Source organism: Pituophis catenifer, unplaced genomic scaffold (genome assembly GCF_029215685.1).
Source record: "Pituophis catenifer annectens isolate HBS135680 unplaced genomic scaffold, rPitCat1.0.hap2 SCAF_10, whole genome shotgun sequence".
NCBI classification, from domain to species: Eukaryota; Metazoa; Chordata; class Lepidosauria; order Squamata; family Colubridae; genus Pituophis; species Pituophis catenifer.
The window spans coordinates 5293696-5312211 of NW_027256890.1; positions in this window are offsets into that span (position 1 = coordinate 5293696).

The following is an 18516-nucleotide window of genomic DNA, read 5'->3' on the forward strand; positions in this document are numbered from 1 at the left end:
CTCCATAGACTTTCAACCTAAGGAGGAATTTCCTGACAGTGAGAACAATAAACCAATGAAACCAGGTTGCCTTCAGAAGTTGTGGATGCTCCATCACTGGAGGTTTTTAAGAAAAGACTGGGCAGCCAGTTGTCTGGAATGGTAGTTTCCTGCCTGAGCATGGGGGTGGACTAGAAGACCTCTGAGGTCCCTTCCAACTCCGTTCTGTTATTCAGTGGAACAGTTTCCCCCTCCGGAAGTTGTGGTTGCTCCATCACTGGAGGCTTTTATGAAAGAAACTGGACAACCATTGATCTGGCATGGTAGAAAATTAGGCCAGCCTGGCCTAATTTTCTCCCGTTTTAAAATTCTTTTACATCAAAATTTTAATTTGTTTTAAATTATTGGGATTTTTTAATTGTCTTGGGCTAAATTATTTAATCTGGTTTTAATTATATCTTTTAACTTTTGTATTTATGTATTTTATTTTGTGCCTGTTCGCCGCCCTGAGTCCTTCGGGAGTCCTTCGGGAGTAGGGCGGTATATAAATCTAATAAAAGAAAAAAAGAAAAAGAAAGAAAAAAGAAAAAAGAGGGTTTCCTGCCTGAGCAGGGGGGTGGACTAGAAGACCTCTGAGGTCCCTCCCAACTCTGTCATTCTGTATCCTGGAATCCTCCACCCTATTCTGATATCCTGCGGCCTTCTTTTAAAGGCCGATTTTGGATCCACGTCTGGATTTGTACCGTGATGGCAATAATGATAGAAGTGGGACTCTGAAAACCTTTTACCCGCAGTCTAAAACTAGCATCCACCCCGGTCTGACCCTTAGACCCGGCTTTGAACTTCCCCCAAATTTGAAGCGGATTCTTTGCAAATTGCAATCCGAGGAAGCAGAAGAAGCAGAGCTGAAATGTGAGGAGCTGGCAGCTGTCTAATCCCATCCTTCAGCACCCCTGTTTATTTATTTATTTTTAATTATCCTGTCCCTGCTGGGGAGGGGGCTGCGGGGGGGGGAGAGAAGCACGTGAGTGGAGTAAAGAGCCATTTGTAGAGACTCTGAAAAGGGCTAAGGGTAGACTTTAGAAAGAAACACACATACAGACACCAGTGGTGGGTTGCTCCCGGTTCACACCGGTTCGCAAGTACCGGTAGTAAAAAATTTTTAGTAGTTTGGAGAACCGGTAATAACATTGGCTGGCCACGCCCCTGAACCGGTCACCAGCCCGGCTGCCGCTTGCTTACCCCACCCACTTCTTCAGAGGCTTTTTTTTTTTAACTTTTAAAAGCATTTTTTTTACAACTTCTTCGGCTGAAACAATGCATTTAAAAGTTTTTTAAAAAGCCTCTGATGATCGCGCAGCTCAGCTGGGATCTTCAGAGGCTTCTAAAAACATTTTTCCTGCAACCTCTTCAGCCGAGGAGGTTGTAGGAAAAAAAAATCCCTTTAAAAGCCTCTGGCAATCCCAGATGACTTGCCTGATCGTCAGAGGCTTCTAAAAGCATTTTTTTTTCCTGCAACCTCTTAAGGTTGTAGAAATAATGGTTTTAAATGTAAAAAAAAAAAAAAAAAAAAGTTGGCCGCACCCACCCAGTCACATTACCTCCCGAAGCCACGCCCACAAAATAAGCCATGCCCACCCCTGACACACACACAGAGACCACAATCGTTCCTTCTTTTATTTCCCCAGGGAATCGGTGGTTTTCAAGAAGGGACTAGACAGCCCTTGGTTCAGAATAGTATAAGGCTGTGATGGCGAACCTATGGAACGCGTAGCCATATCGGTGGGCACACGAGCTCAGCTCCAGCACACAGGCGTTCGCTGGCCAGCTGATTTTCGGGCCTTCTGGGCCCACCAGAAGTAAAGAAACAAGCTGTTTCCTGCCTCCAGAGGGCCTTGGGGTAGGGGTGGGAAAGACCCGTTTTTCTCTCTCCCCAGGCTCCAGAGGCTTTCTAGGAGCCTGGGGAGGGTGAAAACAGCCTTCCTCACCCCCCTGGAGGCCCTCCGGAGGCCGGAAACAACCCGTTTGCCAACTTCAGCTCCCAAACGGTTCCAAAACTCGGCAAATGGGCCATTTCCGGTCCCCGGAGGGCCTCCGGGGGTGGGGAAGGCTGTTTTCACCCTCCCCAGGCTCCTAGAAAGGCTCTGGAATCTGGAGAGAGAAAAAAACAGGCCTACTGGGCCCACCGGGCCAGAGGCGGGGGGGGAAGCGGGGAGGGTCAAGTGTGCATGCGCGGGGGTGAGGTGCATAGAATTATGGGTGTGGGCACACATGCATGTGACACACACACCGCTGCTCCTGGCACGCGATGGCAAAAAGGTTAGCCATCACGGGTATAGGGTCTCCTGACCCTCCTGAGCAGGGGGTTGGACTAGAAGACCTCTACTGTCCCTTCCAACTGTTATTCTGTTCTACAAGAAAGTAGAATGAGATTATCTGGTCGTGTTTCCTAACCTGTCTGCCTTGGTAAGGTTGACTTCCATCTTGCAAACCAGAAATGGGTCCCTTCTGAGATGTTCCCCATATCTCCTCACCTGTTGTGCAGCTAGTAGCTGATTCAGACAGCGAGGAGGCTGGTGTGGTGCTGCGCCAGCAGCCTGTGCAGCTGGCACTCGAGTCAGACAGTGAGGAGGCTGGAGAAGATGTGGTGCCAGAGGCAGGGATTCAGCCAGGGCCTGCAGAACCTCCCATAAGTGAAGAGGAAGAAGAGGAGGAGCCTCTTCTCAATGCACAGGTGCGCAGAGCTGCCAAAAGGCAGGAGCAGCTCCTCAGAAGGAGGTCTCCTCAAGAGTAAGGCTTGGGGCTAATTGGCCACTCCCTTAGCCTATTTAAGGAAGGACGACGACTGAGGCAATTTGCAGGGAACAACTTCGCATACCTTCGTGTAGTCTTGCTTATCTTATCAGCTTCCTGCAAATTGCTTCTGGGCATTCTGCCAATCACAGTAAGCTTTCAATTATTATTCTTTGAATTGTTGGCGGCAGTTAATGCAATTAATTAACAGCCGTTGTTGTAAAAAACTGGTTTATTTAGTAAACTAAGGTTTGAATGGACTTTGTTTGTGCTGCGTTCTTTGGGGTCCGTAGCTGGGGCAGAACAGCTTCTCTGGGTTCTCTGGGTTGAGACATCCATTACGCACTGGTCCAGAAGCAATTATGAAACTTACACACACACACACACACACACACACAAACACACACACACACACACACACACACACTTTCTAAGACAGAATTAAGCACAGTTTTAAAGGCTGTGGAATCTCCTTTGAGTCATTAACCAGCTGGGAAGGAAAATGTCAATGCCAAGGAAAAAAACATCAACAAAAAGAAAAACAATTAGAGTGGGTGGACAGCATTATACTGAGCATTGGGGGATTCCAAGAAGTTTTCTACTATTCCTTTAATTGGCTGGTAAAGGATTAAATAAGAAGAAATTGCCTATGTCCTGAGATTTCACCCCGTTTTTTACTATGAACGCCTAGATACTCACTGAGGCCTTTTGTTTACGTGAAACAACGCAGGCTATCTTGGCTGGATTTAGCTTTTCTTGAATCAATCATGTTTTCCAGTAATCAAATTTCCCTTGACATAGGAGGAGGAGGAGGAGGAGGAAGAGGAAAGAAGAAAAAGAGAGAAGAGGAAGAGGAAGAAAAGGAAGAAGGAGAAGAGGAAGAAGGGGAAGAGGAAGAAGAAGAGGAGGAGGAAGAAGAGAGGAGAAGAAAAAGAGAAGAGGAAGAAGAAGAGAAAGAAAGGGGAGAAGGAGAAGAGGAAGAAGGAGGAGGAGGAGAGAGAAGAGGGGGAGGAGAAGAGGAAGGGGAAGGAAAGAGAAGAGAAAGAAGAAGAGAGAAGAGGAAGAGAAAGAAGAGAAAGAAAGGGAAGAAGGAGAAGAGGAGGATGAGGGAGGAGAGAGGGAGGAGGGGGAAGGGGAAGGAAAGAGAAGAGGAAGAAGAAGAGAAAGGGAAGAAGGAGAAGAGGATGAGGGAGGAGAGAAGGAGGAGAAGAGGGGGAAGGGGAAGGAAAGAGAAGAGGAAGAAGAAGAGAAAGAAAGGGAAGAAGGAAACGGGGAAGAGGAGGAAGGAGAAGAGGATGAGGGAGAAGAGGGGGAGGAGAAGAGGAGGAGGAAGGGGAATAAAAGAGAAGAGGAAGAGAGAAGAGGAGGAAGAAGAAGAAGAGAAAGAAAAGGAAGAAAGAGAAGGAGAAGAGGGAGAGGAAGAAGAGGATGAAGAGGTGGTGGTCAGGTGATCAGCCAATAAATTAAAGAAAGAAAGAAATATATTGAGTGATCCTAATCAGTACATCTTATCAAGCCTCCTCCTCAAATCCAAGACTGGGTCTTTTGAGAAGCAGCACTCAGTTGCTCCCACTAGTACTTAAAGAACTGATTAAGGAGCCACGCCTCTTTGGGGGGCGGGAGTTGTTGTTAAAGGGAACTCACGTGGAGTTAAACCCTTCTCCTATAAAGGAGAGGCTGGGTCGACTGGCTCATGATTAAAGGGAGCATGGTTTTGGATGTCGACAAAAACATTGTCAATCGTGTGTAGCATGGCTTTTTCATGCCCGCTGTACACAGAGTTCCAGCCTTCCTCACATCAACCACATATTATAATGGTATGTGGGAAAGACTTTGGGAGACAGGGAGACGAGATGCTACCTAGGGAATTTTCAAATGCCTTGCCTCTAGAAATTGTGGGCTCTTCCATTGCTGGATGTTTTTAAGACAAGACAGTCACTTAACGGAAATGGTATAGGTCAGTGATGGTTCACGCAGAAACATTGTGCGTGTGCACCCTCATTGGGGCCGCGCTCCGGAAAAGCCGAACATCTGGATTCTAGCATGCATGCACACCCAATGATCAGCTGGCCCACACGCCTGCACACACCAGTTTTCAGCTCTGCCTCGCACACGCAGGACAGCTGATCGTCGCACACACATGCATGCCAGAAACCCGGAAGACAAACAGGCAAGGCCGCGCATGCCGGGCGACATGGCTTCGTGTGCCACTTTGGGCACGCGTGCCATACGTTCGCCATCATGGTTATAAGTTCTCCCACTTGAGCAACGGGCTGGATTAGAAGACCTTCAAGATCCCTTCCAGCTCATTTTATTCTAAAAATAAATAAATAAGAGACCGCATAGCCCACAGTTGTATAATGAATGGAAAAAGAGGCTCAGAAGGGACCCTCTCTAGTTTCTCAGGCTGTAAAGGAGGTGGCTGTAATGTTACGTGAGAAAGACCCTGAGAAACGGGGTGGAGAGATGCTGTTTAGGGAATGTTCGGATAAGAGACAGTATAGCCCACAGATGCTTAATGGGTGGAGGAGAAAGAGGTTCAGAAGAGACCCTCACTAGTTTCTCAGGCTGTAAAGGAAGGTGGCTGTAATGGTATGTGAGAAAGACCTTGGGAGACAAGTAGAAGAGAAGCTCGCTTGTTTAGGGAATGTTCAGATAAGAGACAGCACAGCCCACAGCTGCGTAATGGGCAGATAAAGAGGCTCAAAAGGGACACCCTCCCCCCAGTTTCTCATGTAAAGGAGGCCACCATAATGTTATGTGGGAAAGATCTTGGTAGATGGGACAGAAAAGGAGAGAAGAGATGCTACCATGGAAAGAGTCAGATCAGAGACTACATAGCCCAGAGGTGCATAATGGGTGGAGAAAAACATATCGAAGGGACCCTCCCTAGTTTCTCAGGCTGTAAAGCAGATGGCTGTAATGCTATGTGAGAAAGACCCTGAGAAACGGGGTGGAAAGATGCTGTTTAGGGAATGTTCAGATAAGAGACAGTATAGCCAACAGATGCTTAATGGTTGGAGGAGAAAGAGGTTCAGAAGAGACCCTCAGTAGTTTCTCAGGTTGTAAAGGAAGGTGGCTGTAATGCTGTGTGAGAAAGACCTTGGGATATGGGGAGAAGAGATACTGCCAAGGGAGTGGTCAGGTAAGAGACTGCATAGCCCAGAGGTGCATAATGGGTGGAGAAAGAGTTAGGGACCCTCCCTAGTTTCTCAGGCTGTAAAGAGGACAAAGACAGATTTGTATTTTCAGACCCAAAAGACTCTGGTAAAGCAGCCTCATGATAAAATTAGCTTATCTGGTCATGCTTCATCCTAACTGGTCTACCTGGTAATGGTGACCTCAGTCTTGCAAACAAGGGAGAGTCCGCCCCCCCCCGCCCCCGAGGTTTTCCATATCTTCCCTCCTTCTGTGGGCTGAGACGTCTATTAAACACCGGTTGTCCGGTCTGTAGCTCTCTCCGTCCTGTCTCCCAAGGTCCTTCTCACATACTCACAAAGCAGGGAATGGGTTGGGTGTTTCTTGTGGGCTGTAAAGGGTAGGAGTGGGGGGGGGAGGCTTCCGTGCTCTTCTGCTGAACTGAAGAGATTTGTCATGCCACCTCTTTAAAATCCCCAAGACTATGGTAGGACTCTGATATCAGCATATATATATATATATTTTTTCTCTCTCTCTTGCTTTCATCCGGAGTTTATGAGCTAGAGAAAGCAAGAACTCAACAGGATTAAAGAGGTCACCACCAATCCCTTGGCAGCAAGTGTTAGCTTTAACAAGCAGATATTTGCAATCAGCCTATGACACAGCCTGCAGAGCTGATTCTGAACCACAAGAAAAAGGAGAGAGACAAAGAGAGAGAGAGAGAGGTTGAGAGAAAGAGAGATTGAGAAAGACAGAAAGAGAAAGGTTGAGAGATTGAGAAAGAGAGAGAGAGAAAGAGATTGAAAGAGATTGAAAAAGAGAGAGGTTAAGAGATTAAGAGAGAGAGAGATGGAAAGAAAGGGAGAGAGAGAGAGAGAGATTGAGAAAGACAGAAAGAGAAAGGTTGAGAGATTGAGAAAGAGAGAGATAGAAAGATAGAGAGAAAGATTGAGAAAGAGATTAACACAGAGAGAGATTGAAAGAGATTGAAAAAGAGAGGTTGAGGGATTAAGAGAGAGATTGAGAGAAAGGGAGAGATTGAGAGAGAAGGATATATTGAGAAAGAAAGAGAGTGAGAGAGGTTGAGAGATTGAAAGAGAGATTGAGAGAGATTGAGAGAGATAGATTGAAAGAAAGGGAGAGATTGAAAGAGAGAGACTGAGAATTCTTCCTTCCTATCACCCATCTCCTCCCACTTATGACTACTACGACTGTAACTTTGTTGCTTGTATCCTTACAATTTATATAGATATTGTTTCCTAATATGATTTGATTGCTTATTTGTACAGTATGGCTATCATTAAGTGTTGTATCTTATGATTCTTGATGAATGTATCTTATCTTTTTATGTACACTGAGAGCATATGCACCAAGACAAATTCCTTGTGTGTCCAACCACACTTGGCCAAGAGAGAGAGAGAGAGAGAGAGAGAGAGAGAGAGAGAGAGAGAGAGAGAGAGAGAGAGAGAGAGAGAGAGAGAGAGAGAGAGAGAGAGAAGAAAGAAAGAAAGAAAGAAAGAAAGAAAGAAAGAAAGAAAGAGGGGGGAGGGAGGGAGGGAGGGAGGGAGGAAGAGATTGAGAGAGACAAAGAGAAAGAGGTTGAGAGATTGAAAGAGTTTGAGAGAGAGAGAGATTGAGAAAGGCAGAGAGAAAGAGAGATTGAGAGAGATTGAGAAAGACAGAAAGAGTGAGAAAGAGAGGTTGACAGATTGAAACAGAGAGATTGAGAGAGAGGGAGAGAGAGAGGGAAGATGTAATCAAGTCCTTTCTGAAATGTGATTGCATTCCTATACAGGTAGAATGGAATTAATAGAATCCCATCAGGCCTCCTTTCCAAAAGGCATACTGAGGCTTGGAGAACCCGTTGAAAAGGTACCTTTTCAGAAGCGTATGAATCACATCTCTGCTGGATTTCAGCCGGAAAGTTGAATCGAAAAATAGCTGGCGCAGCGTTGTACACTCTGTACCACAGCTGCTTTGGCGAGAAGAAACTTTAATGGGTTTTCCGTTCAAAGGAGGATCCAAAATTCTCATCAACGCAGGTTGCCGTCGCTTAATGACGATGGGGGACCGGCAAATCGGTTGCTAAAAAACAAAAAATCACATGACCGTGTGATTGAGCCATGGTGGCGCAGTGGTTAGAAGGCAGTACTGCAGGCTACTTCTGCTGACTGCCGGCTGCCTACAATTTGGCAGTTCGAATCTCAACAGGTTCAAGGTTGACTCAGCCTCCCTCCCTCCCTCCCTTCTTTCCATGGTGCGCAGTGTTAGAATGCAGTACTGCAGGTTAACTCTGCCGATTGCCAGGTGTTCAATCCTCACCGGTTCAAGGTTGACTCAGCCTTCCGTCTTTCCGAGGTGGGTAAAATGAGGACCCAGATTGTTGGGGGCAAGAGGCTGACTCTGTAAATCGATTAGAGAGGGCTGTAAAAGCACTGTGAAGTAGTATATAAGTCTAAGTGTTATTGCTATTGCTATTGAGAACTCATTGTCATGAAGTCATTGCCAACTCTAGCAACTGTGTAGATGGATTTTCTCCATGGTGATCTATTCCTAACCTGACCTTTTAGATCTTCCAAGAGGGGTTCCATCACCACTGTAACTGAGTCCATCCACCTCGCTGGTTGTCCTCTTCTTCACTTTCCTTCCACCATTCCCATCCTCTGATCCCATCCTTCTACACAGAACTGGGATTTCATATAATATGTCCAAGGTAGGATAATTTGAACTTTTCGTTTGTGTCTTGAGTGAGAAACTTGAGGTGGATTTGTTCCGTCGGTTTGTTTTCTTAACTGTCCATGGTCTTTTCAGGTATCTGAGTACTGTGTCCAGTTTTGGTCACCACCACCAAAAAGATGTTGAGACTCTAGAAAGAGTGCAGAGAAGAGCAACCAGGATGATTAGGAGACTAGAGGCTACAACACACAATGAACGGTTGCAGAAACTGGGCATGGCTAGTCTAGTGAAGAGAAGGACCAGGGGAGACAGGATAGCAGTCTTTCGATATTTGAGGGGCTGCCACAGAGAGGAGGGGGTCAGGCTATTCTCCAAAGCACCTGAAGTCCAGACAAGGAATAATGGATCAAGGAGAGATTCAACCTGGAAATAAAGAGAAAATTTTCTGACAGTGAGAACCATCAACCAGTGGAACAGAAGTTGCCTTCAGAAGCTGTGGGAGCTTCATCACTGGAGGCTTTCAAGAAGAGACTGGACTGCCATCTGTCAGAAATGGTGTAGGGTCTCCTGCTTGGGCAGGGGGTTGGACTAGATGACCTACAAGGTCCCTTCCAACTCTGTTAAACTGAATCTATCTAAGATGATTAAAGGCCTGGAGACTAAAACATGAAGAATGATTGCAGGAACCGGGCATGGGTAGTCTAGTGAAGAGAAGGACCAGGGGAGACATGATAGTCTTTCAGTATTTGAGGGGCTGCCACAGAGAGGAGGGGGTCAAGCTATTTTCCAAGACAACTTGAAAGCCAGACAAGGAATAAAGGATGGAAACTGAACAAGAAGAGTTTCAACCTGGAAATAAGGAGGAATTTTCTGACAGTGAGAACAATCAACCAATGCAAGAGAAGTTGCCTTTAGAAGTTGTGGAAGCTTCATCACTGGAAGCTTTCAAGAAGGGACTGGGCTGCCATCTGTCAGAAATGGTGTAGGGTCTCCTGCTTGGGCGGAGGGTTGGACTAGATGACCTACAAAGTCCCATCCAACTCTGTTAATCTGTTAATCTTCACCCCCAAAATTCAAAGGCATCCATGCTCTTCTTATCCTGCTTCTTCCAAGTCCTATTTTCACTTCGACAACATCTCTGCTTGCATAATTATGATCTTTGTAGATTTCCCAAGGCTTAAAAGCAAGGCTTGCATAGTGCATATTGCCGGCATTGTTAAATTGCAGTTAAATTGCAGTGTAAAAAAAAAATAACTCACAATATCCACAGTCCACATTGATGGTAGAGTTTTACTGCCCTCTAGTTGTGGTATTTTCCCCCTTCTTTTCCTCCACAGGGGATCTAAATTGAGCTAACAAGTTGACTCTTCATGTTTTAGTTTCAGTTGGAAAATTGACAGGATGGATCTGGATTCTGGAATCAATTTGGGGCTTGCAAAACAACCCACTGGGACTTTTGAAATGATCTGGGGAAATTGTTGGTGGGGTTTTTTTGCATGTGGGGGAAAAGCTTGCCCACTCTCCAATTTTTAGCAATCAATTTGGAGAACTGCAGAATAATGTCTTAGGATAATGTGTGATCTTGGCCTTCCTTCCTTCCTTCCTTCCTTCCTTCCTTCCTTCCTTCCTTCTTTCCTTCCTTCCCCTTCCCTTCCCCCTTTCTTCCTTCCTCTATTCTTCCCTTCCTCCCTATATTCCTTTCTTCCTCCCTCTATTCCCTCCTTCCTTCCTCCCTCCCTCTATTCCTCCCTCCCTTCCTCTATTCCTTCCTTCCCTTCCTCCCTCTATTCCTTCCTTTCCTTCTTCTCTCCCTCCTTCCCTCACTTCTTCCCTTCTCTCCTCCTCTTCCTCTTCCTCCTTCTCCTTCCCTCCCTCTCTTCCCTCCCTCTATTCTTCCTTTCCTCCCTATATTCCTTCCTTCCTTCATCTATTCCTCTCTCCCTCCCTCTATTCCTCCCTCCCTCCATTTTTTTTTTAATGTATTTATATGCCGCCCTTCTCCGGAGATTCAGGGCAGCTTACAATGCGTTAAGCAATAGCCTTCATACTTTTGTATATTTATACAAAGTCAGCTTATTGTCCCCACAAACTGGGTCCTCAATAGGAAGGTCCTATTCCTTCCTTCCTTCATCTATTACTTTCTTCCTCCCTCCTTCCCTCTATGCCTTCCTTTCCTTCTTCTCTCCCTCCCTCCCTCCTTCCCTTCCCTTCTCTCCTCCTCTTCCTCCTCCTCCTTCCCTCCCTCCCTTCCTCTTCTGCCTCCCAGCCAGGTTCAAACCTCAGGTATCTGGGGCACCTCTCCCCTTATCCAAGAGTTTGAACTGCCTACTTACAACTACGTTACACCTTTGCCTTCTGCAGGCTCATAGCAATGGCAAGGGCTTATGGACGCTGTGGTCCCAAACCTCTCGGAACCAGCCAACTTGATTAGCTATGACCCTTCCAGCTACGCTTCTCCTAATACGATCCCTGCTATTGACACAATTTTAATTGTGAGCTTCTTGAGCCAAGACGGTGGCTCCCCCTCCTTCGATTTCCTATTCTGTCAACATTACACAGGCAGATCTAGGCTATGTAGATAGAGATACACATCCAGCCAAATGCCTCTTAATTCCTCTTCTCTGCAGGAAACACCAGGCAGAGTTTTGTTTATTTTACATTTAAATATCATCGGAATACTAAATCCACACCGCCTGACAGAGTGGAGCCAGCTGAAAATTTCCCCGAATTTTACACAGCCATTCTTCTAAGCAAAATCTGAATACCAAATGCTTGTTTTATTCTCTCATAACGATCCTCTTATTTTTGTTTTTTATTTCTTATTTGATGTGGATAAGCCTATGGCAGAAAGCTTTCAAGAATATCTTACTAAAGAGTGTCCATATTTGTTAAGGAATGGTACTATGCGGGGAGAAGACAATCCGATTTAATGCCTTCTTTAGCCCAAACAATTCCTATTTGTATTTTTGTCCTAGCCCTCGACTTACGACCGCGACGGAACACCCAATTTTCTGCGGTTAAAGCGAGACGGTTGTAAAGTGAGTTTTGTCCCTGTTTTGTGACCTTTCTTCCCACGGTTGTTAAGGGAAGCACCGCGGTTGTTAAATTAGTCACCCGGTTAAGTGAATCTGAGCCTGGGGGACACTGCGGCTGTCGTAAAATACGAGTCAGTTGCCAAGGGTCCCGATTTTGATCACGTGACCTACGGGGACACTGCCCATTTTTTCCCAGTGTTGTCGTAACTTCAAGCAGTCGCTAAACGAATGGTTGAAATGGAGGATTGCCTGTATGGGAAACTGCCTTGCGATGAATAGTTGTCAACTACAGGTGAATCAATCACGGAATTAGAAATTGATGGATTCCTATCAATTCCTATTGATAGATTTAAATTGATAGATTTAAGTTAAACAGAAAATGTTTAACTTAATACCGATGAAACTAACTGGATAACATTAAATAAAGAGATGTAAATATAAATGAATATAAATGTGTAGATAACAACAATGAATATTATATATAGAATCTATACGTGGCTAGAAAATAGAAATCAAATCAAGAAATAAGACTGTAAATTGAAATTTGATTAATTGGAATCTAAGAGTATGGAATACTGGTAAGGATAAAATATTGACTGTTAATAAATAAGATGTAAGTATATATATAGCAATTTAGTTTATAAGAATGCTCAATATGGTTACGCAGGAATAAGAGAATGATTAGGAAGATTGAATTTAAAAGTAAAGGTAACTGTCGATGCGGAAAGTTGTAAAATATTATATAATGTTGTTATTTATGTTTTGCATTTTGCCATTTGGTGTATGTGTATGTTCTTCTTTTTTTTGTCTTTTTTATTATGTTTTTGGTTTTAAAAATGTACAATATTCAATAAAAATTATTTTTTTAAAAAACAATAAATATTATAATGTGTGTGTGTGTATATACACACATATACATATACATACACGTTGGAGTAACGCTATTATACTACTACTGAGAAATAAATAGAAATGATAGAATCGAGAACTACATGAGCAAAATACGTATGTCGATACGGAACACTGTAAAATTACCATTGATGGTATGTAACGTTCAGTGGTGGGTTTCAACATTTTTTACTACCGGTTCTGTGGGCGTGGCTTGATGGCCGTGGCATGGCTTGGTGGGCGTGGCTTGGTGGGCATGGTAAGGGAAAGTTACTGCAAAATCCCCATTTCCTCTCGATCAGCTGGGACTTGGGAAGCAGAGAATAGATGGGGACGGGGCCAGTCAGAATTTTTACTACCGGTTCTCCAGAAACGTTTTGATGTGCTTTGGGGGTTTTTTTATGTATGTGTGATTCAGGGGTAGGTTCTACTTACCTTTACAATAGGTTTGCTGCACATGCGCAGAAGCTTCCTGATGACGTCGGGGTCAGTGGGCGGAGCCTCCCAACGGTTTTACTACTGGTTCTATAGAACCAGTCCGAACCGGGAGCAACTCACCACTGGTTGTTTTTTGTGTTGATTTTTAAAGACAAACTGTTTAATAAAAAATATTTTTTTAAAAAAAAAGGAAAAAAAAAGAAATTGATAGATTCCTTATACTGAGCAATGGTGGCAAAATGACACTTCCGATTTTGCACAGTCCCAGTTTGACACAAAGACACACAAGTAGTTGTGTCCTTGGCACTTGTTCCCCGAGTCTTCCTTTCGGGTCTGCATGAATTTCAACACAAAGCTCTTTCTTAACAGCAATGGAAGGCCTTGTGTTCGTCGCCCATTTCAATCAGCATGCCACCCCCGAAGGGATTCTTTCCAAAATGTCCTTTCCATGCTTCTCCTAGATCAGCCTGACCTTGGCTTCCACAAAGAGTTTTCGCCCAGGGGGAAAAAAAAAAGAAGGATTTGCAAGTCTCTCTCAAGGTACGGATGTGAGCTTATGTTGCTATTATTAGGAGTTGTTATCAGTTGGATCGGTGACTAGTAAAATAGCGGAATAAAACATATCGCATTACTGAGGGGAAGGAGGGACTAGGAAGGGAGAGGGAGGAGGAGGAGGAGGAAGGCTGTTCCCTACTCAAGTTGATGATGGAGAAGAAGAGGAGAAGGAAGAAGAGATACCTTCTCATTGAAGACGATGGTGATGATGATGAAGGAGAAGGAGAAGGAGAAGAAGATCAAGATCAAGATCAAGATCAAGATCAAGATCAAGATCAAGATCAAGATCAAGATCAAGATCAAGAGGAGGATATGTGGTGGAACAATTTCCTTCTTTTCACATGAATGTCAAATGTGTTACTTCTGAAGATCCTGGAAGAGGAGGAGGAAGGCTGTTCCCCACTCAAGTTGATGTGTTGATGGAGAAGAAGAGGAGAAGGAAGAAGAGATACCTTCTCATTGATGACAATGGCGATGATGAAGATCAAGAGGAAGAGGATATGTGGCGGAACAATTTATCTCTTTTCACATGAATGTCAAATGTGTTACATTTGAAGATCCTGGAGGAGGAGGAGGGGGGAGAAGAGGAGGAGGAGGAGGAGGAGGAGGAGGAGGGGGGAGAAGAGGAGGAGGAGGAGGAGGAGGAGGAGGAGGAGGAGGAGGAGGAGGAGGAGGAGGAGGAGGAGGAGGAGGAGGAGGAGGAGGAGGAGGAGGAGGAGGAGGAGGAGGAGGAGGAGGAGGAGAAGGAGAAGAAGATGATAATTCAGTAGGTCAAAGAAGGGGCAGATGAAGTTGTTTCTGTTTTCTACAGGAGGAGGGGGAGAAGGGAAAGAGGAGGAGGAAGAGGAGAAGAGGAGGGGGAGGGTTTGGAAGATGAGGGGGAAGGAGGAGAAGGCGAAAAGGAGGAGGAAAAGGAAAAAGAGAAGAGGAGGAGGAGAGACTAAACTACAGCAAGTTGAAATTCTTTATTTATTTATTGGCTCCTGGCCCCAATTGCAGTCGTAAGATGAGGACTTCCTGTACAGATTTTCAGAGGCCAAACAGGTAGGCTATCATGCACGATACATTTGTGACTGCAAAGAAGCCATTGTGTGAGATAGCATCAGGTGTTTCCATGGGCCCGAAGGCAGCTGAGTTGTTTCAAGGCTTAGCAGAAATTGAAGGACGCCGTCCAGACCGATGGTGTCAGATACGATCCCTCATCCAAATAAAGTGTGCGCTTGGACACACACACCAGTGTATCTTTGTGTCTAACAAACACGGGAAACACGATCCTACATGTTTTTTTTACACAATCAAGATCAAGCGACGTACTCACACCACTCTATAAAGTCATAGTAAGATCACACCTGGAATCCTGCATCCAGTTTTGGTCACCACACTATAAAAAAGACATTGAGACTCTAGAAAGAGTGCAGAGAAGAGCAACCAGGATGATCAAGGGCCTAGAGGCTAAAACATACGATGAACGGTTGCAGGAACTGGGCCTGGCTAGTCTAGTGAAGAAAAGGACCAGGGGAGACAGGAGAGCAGTCTTCCGATATTTGAGGGGCTGCCACAGAGAGGAGGGGGCCAAGCTATTTTCCAAGGCACCCAAAGGCCAGACAAGGAATAATGGATGGAAACTGATCAAGGAGAGATTCAGCCTGGAAATAAAGAGACATTTTCTGACAGTGAGAACAATCAACCCATGGAACAGAAGTTGCTTTTGGAAGTTGTGGGAGCTTCATCCCTGGAGGCTTTCAAGAAGAGACTGAAGTGCCATCTGTCAGAAATGGTGTAGGGTCTCCTGCTTGGGTGTGTGTGGGGGGTTGGACTAGATGACCTACAAGGTCCCTTCCAACTCTGTTAATCTGAATCTATCTAAGATGATCAAAGGCCTGGAGACTAAAACATACGATGAACGGTTGCAGGAACTGGGCCTGGCTAGTCTAGTGAAGAGAAGGACCAGGGGAGACAGGAGAGCAGTCTTCCAATATTTGAGGGGCTGCCACAGAGAGGAGGCGGGGTGAAGCTATTTTCCTTTCTTTTTTTTTTATTAAGGTTTTATAAGTTAAACAAGAACACAAAACAAAGATACATACAAACATGAATACATTAAGACATTACAAAACAAAAAACAAAAACAAACCAACAGTAACTCAGTCCACTGACTAACTTCTAGAACCTGTTGCATCGGTGGTTGATTTCTGTTTCACCTGTTTCTCTCTGTACATATCTATTTTACATATTTACTTATTTACACATTTATGCATATCCAAGTCTTAGATTTATACTCTATTTTTTAGTCTTTCTTCTGTATAAAAGATATCAATTACATTTATATGGCTCTCTAGAAATCATTCTAACTATTTATCCATACAACCAATATTTGAGGGGCTGCCACAGAGAGGAGGAAGGGGGTCAAGCTATTTTCCAAAGCACCTGAAGGCCAGACAAGGAACAATGGATGGAAACTGAACAAGGAGAGATTCAACTTGCAAAAAAAGGAGGAACTTTGAGAACAATCAACCAATAGAACAGAAGTTGCCATCGGATGTTGTGACAGCTTCATCACTGGAGGCTTTCAAGAAGAGATTGGACTACCATCTGTCAGAAATGGTGTAGAGTTTCTTGCTTGGGCGGGGAGTTAGATTAGATGACCTACAAGGTCCCTTCCAACTCTGTTAGTCTGAATCTATCCAAGATGATTAAAGGCCTGGAGACTAAAACACACAATGAACGGTTGCAGGAACTGAGCATGGCTGGTCTAGTGAAGAGAAGGACCAGGGGAGACAGGATAGCAGTCTTCCAATATTTGAGGGGCTGCCCCAGAGAGGAGGGGGGTCAAACTATTTTCCGAAGTACCTGAAGGCCAGACTAGGAACAATGGATGGAAACCCATCAAGGAGAGATTCAACCTGGAAATAAGGAGATTTTTTCTGACAGTGAGAACAATCAGAAGGTGCCTTCAGAAGTTGTGGGAGCTTCATCACTGGAGGTTTTCAAGAAGAGACTGGACTGCCATCTGTCAGAAATGGTGTAGGGTCTCCTGCTTGGGCATGGGGTTGGACTAGATGACCTACAAGGTCCCTTCCAACTCTGTTAATCTAATCTAAAACACAGATAGATGCGGACAGCGGGGAAATTAAACTGGTCTCAGAAATTATGAGTTTCTCTCTTCTTCTTCTTCTTCTTTTTCGCTTTTCAAGAAATATTTGAAATGCAGCCTCAAGATGCTTCGATTCCAATTAAGGCCAGCGAACACATTATTGGCACCACCTCTATTTCAAAGCATAATTTATGGCCCCCGCTGAACAAAGCCCAATCTCGGGAATTCAATCGCTCATCATCTACGCCAAGAGGAAAATCTTGCTTAAGGAAGCAGTTTAACCTTTCCTGAGCTCAGCCACCATTTTGGGGGGAAGAGATATATATTCACATCCGCACAGAATTATATTGATATTAGGCCACGTTGCCTTCCATTTCCCCCCCCCCTTGTTCTGCTTTCTCCTGACTCTCACTTTTCATTTCAGTTAAGCGTCCGCCGCGTCTATTACCGGCGTATTAAGGAACAATGGGTTTTAAATTAAATAGGTTTTCGTTTTGGTTGTCTCTGCACTTCATGGCTTGGGAGGACCTAAGGAAAAATCTAGAAAATTAACTTAGGCATATAAGAAAATACATTGCTTCTTCTGACAATGCCAACCATCTGGTATTGCAGGATCCGAGAACCATAGAGTCGTAGGACAGGAAAGGACCTTGGAGATCTTCTAGTCCAACCCCTCGATCAAGCAGGAGATCTTATACCATTCCAGAAAATGGCTGTCCTATCTCTTCTTTTTTTTTTATTGAAAAAGTTTTTCAAATACAAATTTTTCCCCCTTTTTTCCCCCCCCTCCTCCCTAACCCCCCCCTCCCCGCTCCCCTCCCCCTGTGGCTTCTTCAAAATAAAACCCAAATTCATAACAGATTATATAATACTTTACCATCCCCTTACTCCATCCCCCATATGCTGACCCTTTCTTTCTAATAATATTATTATATCCCCCTTATACTATACATTTCAAATAACATTCTACTATAACATTATATAATAACTCCTAATTTAGCATAATAATATTATTATATCTCCCAGTTTAGCAATTTCTGCTCATAATCTACCCCTTTTTTCTGCCCCCCCCATACATGTATCTCTTAAATCAAATCTTTTATGTATATTAATATAACATTTCAAAGCAACCTTCCACTATAAGACTATATAATAAATCCTAATTTAACATTTGTTCAATTCATAGTCTACCCATTTCCTCCACCCCCATCAATATATCTCTTAACTCAAATCTTTTACATATATTCATATCTAAACATAATATCCCTTTTCTTAAACTAAACAATCAATAAGCTAACCTGTCTCCACCCACTTTCGTACAAGACTACCATACTTAATAATTCTTAATATCTTTATTCTTCTGCCCACACCACTAAAAAATATTCCCTTATGTAAATAAAATCCTCTTAAAAAAGACTTTAAGCTTGTAATCCATATGATATCTTCTGTAATGTCTTTCAGCTGGATTGTTAACTCCATCACCCATGTTAGGGTAACATCACATCCTAATTCCAACAGTATGTTCGATATCTTCAATTACCATCTGCCCCCCATCAATAACAAATATCTTCTAAAAAAAAAAAAAACAACCACCCGAGTGACTTTATATTCGTATTCCATATAGTGTCTATAGTGGTGTCTTTCATCCAAATTATTAATTCCAACCACCGTAATAGGGTAACAGCCAGATCATCTGCGTGCCCCAATTCCATAGCTCTCTCGCCTTGTAACTCAGCAAAAACGTAGTACATTTATCAAAGAATCTAAAAAAAGATAGTTCCAATCCATTCAGTTTAAGGCCCTTTTCACATCCCAAAAGTACAGCACTGCAGAGGTCTGTCACTCTCCTCAGGATAATATAAACCAATACTTTGCCTCAACTATCTTTTCATATATTCAATCATCTCTTAAATAACTGGCATT